Here is a 6897-nt window from a genome sequence, read left to right on the forward strand (position 1 = left end):
AAAAAAAAAAAAAGAACCTAAAATCTTTACAATACTTTGTTACTGTAGAATGGGCAGCTTACATGTCAGCCTTGCAAAACTAGTGCTGGGTCTAAATTGCTGTAAAATATTCCTTTGAAAAAAAGCATTCACTTTGGTGCTGCCTTTCTAAATCTATTGCTCTGAGTCTTCCTGTCTTTGTTGTTTTCTCAGGGGGAGAAACTCCTGCTTTATAGAAAGACTGCAGTCACCACTGGCTGGGGGACTCTGCTAGCAGGAACTAACACAAAGAGCCAGAGCAGAAATGCAGTTTGCAAGTGTTAGAAACTCGAGGTCCTGGCCTGGCATTGCTCATCTGCACTATTGGAGGGTGTGCTTCAGGAGCTGAAATACAAGACTGAATTATCAACACGATGCTAGTTTCTAATCACTCTCTGGGCTCTTGGTGCTGCAAAAAGCTGATCTGGACTTCTATAGAGACAAAAACAGTCTGGATGGTTTATGAGAGGGAAGAGTGGAACCATCTGATAGAATTGAAAAGCATTGATTGTTTTAGTTTAACAATGTTTCTATTTTATACAAGAATATAAAAATTAGACAGCCTCCACACTCTTTGAACTGAAGGCAAATTCCAGCTACCATTTTTCAGCATATTTGGCAGCATTAAAAACTGAACCACAAACTGAGGTCCGTTTGGGAGAGAGGCTTGAATGAAGAGTGAAGCTTCCTTTCAGCTTAGCTCTGGGACTCATATTTGAAGAAGGAAAAACACAGCAATTTCCTTGGTGGGCTGGAAGCACAGACTGCTTTCCTTTACTATCCTGTGAGCTGTCCCTCTCCTTGACTACATTCCTGCATGTCCCCTTGGAGCATGCCAAGGAAAGGAGGCAGTGTAAATGTGGGTTATGAGGTAGGCAGATATTTTTTCTCCCTTTCTGGCTGCTCTGCATAAGTAGCACATAGCTGGGATTTTTGCATTGCTTGAAATGAGGTAGGCGGGTGAGAAGGCCATAGATTTGTACTCTATTGGTAGGTATTTCTGTGAACCTGCACTTACCTTTCTGATTCTGTACGTGAGAGGAGGAGTGAAGAAACCAACTGAAAACAAACCATAGCTCTTAAAAAAAATGTGTTACAAGGAATCCCTGGGTTTCTCGTATTGTGAACAGAAGAAGAGCACGATTCCCTGCATTCTTGCTTAAGACAAGGTATCATTCTCAGTTACAAATTGAAAAATCAAATGTGATTTGTTTGAGGGGCTGTTCTCTTATGTCACTGAACTGAGGTACTTCAGTTCCTGGGGCCTAGAAACAAAGTGGGAAGCCTTGCCAGGTGCCTCAGCATGAGAACAAATGAACAGTGCGTGCTTCAAAAACAGAATCTTTTGCACTTTCTCCTGCTCCCTTTCTTCTTAGACATGACAGCAATGATATGCACAAAATGTCTAAGTGGAAACTGCAGCCTTCAGACTGCGTGCTGCTGTGGGATGGAGTGGATGCATGCTGCATGGTTATGCTGACAGCTGGTGCCCTCTGCGGGTGAATGGGCTGAGAAAGAAGGTGCACTGGCTGCAGGCTCCACAAATGTGCTCTGCTTAGAGCTGGTGGGAAACGAAAGGCCTAATTAGATGGGAAAAAATAATACTACACAAGGGAGTGCTGCCTTATTGGTAGCAAATAGGTTTATATGCCTTAAAAGCTTGGGTTACACCCTCTTTCACATGACTTATATAGTCTGTGGAAGGGAAGCACAGGATGGGAGTAAAACATTTCTGAGACTGCCCTCAAACCTCATTTACTGTCTGCTCACAAACTAACAGCCTAGAGGCTTTTCTGCTGCAGTGTGGTTCCCCGCTTATCAGGATCTGGAGCCGTGCCTCTTGCCTGGGAGGAATGGCAGCAGGTCTAAGAGCACTTCTGGGTGCAGATAACGTGGATATTTCCTAGTAAACTACACTCTTAACCATGTACAAGTCTCCTTGATTCCCTCCCAGCCCAGAAGACCATCCCTCTACCTGCCCTTACTTCAGAAAGTGACCACTATGAGTTTATTTAAATGCAGGAAGTGGCTCATGGCTGCCCACATCCTTGTTACGCAGTGCCAGGCCCCTCAGAGCTGTACAACGAGAGGCAATCCTACATGAAACAGCAGGCAGAAATAATAGTGGAGGTGGGACCAGAGGGTTTGACACAGGATGGGGAGCATCCCCTCCTGCCCAGGGGATAGCATGCAGAACCACGTGGGGCTTTCCCAGCTGCCTTCTGTTTTTTTTTGGGAGTGGTTTTGGTTGCAGACAGCCGTGCGGTCCCAGCGGCCTGCTGTCGGCCTGCTTCCATTACACCCTTGACTGATGGTCAGCTTAATGAGCCTGTGTACAGGGGGTCATTCAGTGTGGCAGTTATACCTATAAATCCATTTGTGACAGGGCTCAAATAACCTTTTGCACACAGTTCTTCGTGAAATGACTATCTGATTAATTAACATTAATTTATCCGCTGTATGGAGCCAGATGCAGTCAGTATGAAATCTTCCATTCTGATGTGTGGGCACTGTGGGAACTGGGAGGATTTGGGGACAGGAATGGCTCTGATGTTGTTTCAAGCCTCTCTCAGATTTTTTTCCACTCTTTCTTCCTCTCTCTCTTTGGTCCCAGTTGATTAACATTCCAGGGCAGCGTCATATAACAGGGGGCAAAATTCAATTAATTGAAAATGAAATATTTATAACCTTACTCTATGTGTCTATCAGAGAAGGGTACTTAATAGATCTTCTCATTAGCATGGACTGGTGACTCACTTCTCTGCTTTCACAGTCATTTGGAATTAAAATCCAATTAATCTAATGTCCCTGTGAATATTATTAAACTATTTGAAAAACTGCATAGAAAAGATATGAGGCAGGGGGTGAGGGGCTAAGAGAAGAAGAGGGAATATGTCTTGAACTCATGAAGATTCATTTCTTCCTTGCTGAACATGTAGTCTGGAAAGACAAATTTCCTGTTTGCTGGAAAGTGGGGAGCTAATTCCTAATACCAAAAGCCTGAGAATGGAGAAATAGCTCACTTTCTACTGTCACTGTGCAGAGCTTTGTCATCTCTCAACACACAAAGAAATGTGCTTACCTCCTTCGGCCTTCCAGGTTGCTCTCAATTCTTGGCAACCAATGCTCCCCAGCACTCCCCTGATTCCATGCCCAGGACCTTACACAAGATATCTGGGCACCAGATAACCCTGGGGCTCATTCTCAGCTGTTCAGCAATATACAGCTGCTCCAGGGCTGCAGACCTGATCCCGTGGCCAAGGACCTCACTGTGCAGGAGCTGAGAGTGCTACTGGGCTCGTGCTGCAGACATAGCCTGGAGGACTATTTAATTGTTAAATATCTCCATCTCTTCAGTGGATGGGGCACTGACCCGGTTCTCATTGAGGAGGGATCTGAACCATGAATTTCACAGGCAAACTTTGAGCAGGAGGGAAATTTCTAAATTGAATATGCTTCTAATGGGAATGACTTGAGGCCAAAATCCTTTAATGACTCTAAGGAATTCAGAGACACTGCTGCAAGAGAGTGTAAGTCAGGAGATAAATATTCCGAGCCAGAAGAATATTCTGGATATTCACATACAAATGTTTCTCTTTTACTTAAAAAGAATAAACTGAAAGACCTACCTATAAAACTTTGTTTTGCTTCATTTTGTTTGCTCTGTGCTTTAGCTGGAAGTTGCCTTTTCCTTTATAAGCTGCTCCTTTCTTTTTTCTTTCTGCAAGAAGCCTGATCTGAGCCTCTTAGTTCACTCTGTGCCTTTTCAGGGAGCACGAAGCAAGAGTTCACCCTGTAAAACCACGTACCTGGAATGTGGCAGCACCTCACAGCCAAACCCGTAATGCCCCAATGGTGTGCCGAAATCTGCTGCCACCACACACTGCTGCTGTTTGGGATCAGCAGTGTTTGATGCCTGCTTTTTTTCCTATCTGTCTGTCTATATGTATTTATTGCCACTGACTTGCCATGAAGGATTTAGGGAGGTGGCTGAATCTGAACTGCAGGCTGAAAATTTTATTATCTAAGGCTCTAATTGAGTTTGCTTTTGACATTCAAAGGGATTGACTGATAGTAGCAAAACTCTCGACTCCAATCAAATTAAAGGAAGACGTGACTTTTGTTCTCTGTAAGTCTGCTTTCTATGCAACTGTATGTTGCCTTCCATATGTTCTTATTCCAAGCCCACTCCCATCCTGGCACAAGATAGATGTGGTGGCCTCTCTTGGTGCTCTCCCTCTCCCCTGCTGTCTGTTGTTTGTGGTCTCTGACCAAGCCCCAGTGGTCAAGGACAAGCAGGCTTGACTGCCCCTTTCCCTGGCATCTCTGCAGCAGGAAAATAGTGAGAAAGGCAACGTAAAGTGTGCTTGTTCTGTGCTTAGAAGATTGTGCTCCCACTTTATTCTGCTACAAAATGACTGCTGCTGATGAAGCTCAGTGGAAAATCAAGACCAGGGCCTTTTTTCAATCTCCTGCAGTTGCCTGCACACTTCAGGCACTGTATTAATCGTAATTTCTTCCACATTGCTGCTCTGTCTGCAAGCTTCCTTTGAGCCGTGCTTTTTGTTCTGTTCTTTCCTCCAGCAGGCTCCAGCCTTTCTGGAAGTGGCTGCTGGAGCTCTTTCCCAGGGCGTGGGCATGCCAGCCAGCGCATCAATCCACTTTTGTTTCCATTATGCCGGCTTCCTGCAAAGCTTCAAATTAATTTTAATGCCTCCCTCAATTTCAAGGCCTATAAAAAGATCTCAGCTCTGTCTACCTTGGTGAGCTGGGACCTGTTCAGGAATCCGGAGGATGCTGGCATGGTGGTGCTGGGGGTATCCGTTTCCTCTTCTTGCCTCCAGCCAATTCCTGGCACCATCTAGTGGGAAACATCCGGACCTTCCTGGCAGCCTGTAATGGAGGATAGTGTGTATGCACCCTGCCTTTGCTGTGTTGAGTCGGGGAGTCCCAGCAGGGCAGTCCCTAGCCCTGTGCCCACTGCTGGCTCTGCAATTACCCAGTGCAGCCTGACATCTTACCCAATGGAAATGGTAACCTCTTTTCCACTTTGTGGTATTGACACCACTGATAAGCTCTCTGTGAAGCATCTTCCACAATCTTCTGTTTCTGGTGAGAGAAGATGCGCATGGCGGAGCAGTCTAGAAAGCGTTTGCCTTGCTGGCAGCAGGTTGGTTGACAGGTCGTTGGTTCCAAGGGTTGCTGTCCCGCTTCCTAAAAGATGCCCCATAGCTGTCCCTGTGTTCCTGTTAGCAGAGGGCCTGCCAGAGGATATTACCAGAGCACTCAAACTGGGGGAGAGACAGGAGGAGGGACTCTGTCTTTCCTCTGCTCCCAGGCACCTTTCTACATTCAGGCGTTTTCAATGAAAGAGGAGAAACTTTCAAAAACTTTCTATCCACAGCAAAGAAAGAGGGCCAGATTCCCTGCTGAAGCCCCGTGGTTTGGCACAGGCACTGCCTGCTGCACCAGGAGGCTTTCCCCAGCCCTGCGCTGAAGGCGCTCCTCTGCTGCTGCCCACCTTCTGCTCTGGAGCCTCCACTCAGGTGGGACTGGGGGGCTGTGACAGAACCGACTTTTCTGTTGTTCTTTCTCTTCCCAGCATCAGGGCTGCAACTGAAAATACCTTTCCAGCCCCACTATTATTACCCAAAGGGACAGCACCTTTAGCATGTGCTATTCATTGCTGTAATAGCTGCACCTGTGTACAGAACATGCTGGAACGGTGGCAGCTGTGGGCTGTAATTGCAAAACATTATTTTCTGTATCTTCCTGAAATCTTTTTTTCCCTCTTGTTTTGTCCATTTAGAAAGACTGCAGATCTCTTTCTTCCTGCAAGGCTTCATCCTCCTATTTCACCTCGTTCTGAATGCCAGGTTCTTTGGAACGCACACGCTGGCTCACATCCATCTCACAGCACCCAGGGATGGGGGGGTTGGGTGAAGGAGGTCAGTGAGGGGCTGAGATGTGCCTGGCATTGCTGCTGCCCCGAGCAGGGCTGGCACGGATGCTCTGGTGGGTTTCATTCATTTGTTCCTTGAATCTTGTGAACAGACCACCCAGAGAAGCTGTGGATGTCCCATCCCTGGAGACAGTGAGAGCCAGGTTGGATGATGTGGGCCTGGGCAGCCTGATCTGGTGGGTGGCAACCCTGCCCACGGGAGGGGTTTGGATGGGCTTTAAGATCCCTCGTACCCAAACCATTCTGTGATTCTATGAGTTGGGGGAACCCCGTTGGGGATACCCAGAACATGGTGGGCAACTCTTTAGAATACTGAAAACACACAGAGTGCTTTACAAGGAAAAATAGTTCATTTGTTTTTCAGTCCTCTCGGCTAGAGCACTGCATTCAGCTCCCTGGAAGGCAAGCAGCTAGGAAGTGTCTCAGGTTGTACCTTATAAATCAAGGACGTAGCAAAGAATGTGAAATGTATATTGATGCTGGCTGCTCTCCCGCCTCCTGCTGTAATGATTTCCTCTCCGCCGCCGACAGACACAAGTATTATGTAAATTACACACAAACACCGACAGGAGAACAGGCTTTCGCAGGGCTCTTTGCTTTCCTGCTCCAGCAGTCCATGGGGTGGCAGAGCGGGGCCTCCCCACATCTGGAGCAGCCTCTGTAGAACCACCCCAAACCGCAGCCCTGGCTGCGGGGCTGAGCAGCGGGGCAGCGGCGGGGTAGGAAATATCCAGGGATCTGCGGTCGTTCCGAAGAAGGCCGCAGCGGCGGGAATCCGCGGGTGGGACCGCGCAGATCCGCGGGGACGGGCGGGGAGGGGATGCCGGTGAGCTCGGCTCCGGCCCGGCCCGGCCCGGTAGGTGGCAGTGCTACCCAAGAATTTGGGAGAGCGCCGCTTCTCTTTTAAAAAAAAAACA

This window comes from Meleagris gallopavo, chromosome 3 (assembly GCF_000146605.3).
Source record: "Meleagris gallopavo isolate NT-WF06-2002-E0010 breed Aviagen turkey brand Nicholas breeding stock chromosome 3, Turkey_5.1, whole genome shotgun sequence".
Lineage (NCBI taxonomy): Eukaryota > Metazoa > Chordata > Aves > Galliformes > Phasianidae > Meleagris > Meleagris gallopavo.